We start from the raw sequence: 308 nt of genomic DNA, 5'->3' as shown, positions 1-308 counted from the left end.
CAGTCCTACCACGGAGCCCGCCGCTCGTCCGCGGCCCCTCCCCGCCCCAGCAGCGGGACGGTCGCCTTGCCGGCGGGCCTTCCGGCTAACGCATCGTTTCTCAAACCCTTTCCCCTAGCGCGGCGGCGGCGGCGGCGGGGCTTCCCGCGAGGAGGCCCCCGTCCTACGCCCGCTAAGGCGGCTCCAGCCCACCTACCGAAGGGACGGCGCGCGCCCTCCCCCACGCGAGCGGGCGTCCGCGCGCGGCCCCTGCCCCGTTCCGGGCGGGGCCCGACGCCGGCGCGGGCGAACCGCCGCGGGGGTGGCCC

The sequence above is a fragment of the Filicampus tigris genome, unplaced genomic scaffold (genome assembly GCF_054856515.1).
Source record: "Filicampus tigris isolate MCC_2025a unplaced genomic scaffold, RoL_Ftig_1.0 HiC_scaffold_113, whole genome shotgun sequence".
NCBI classification, from domain to species: domain Eukaryota; kingdom Metazoa; phylum Chordata; class Actinopteri; order Syngnathiformes; family Syngnathidae; genus Filicampus; species Filicampus tigris.
This window is presented reverse-complemented; position numbering follows the sequence as displayed.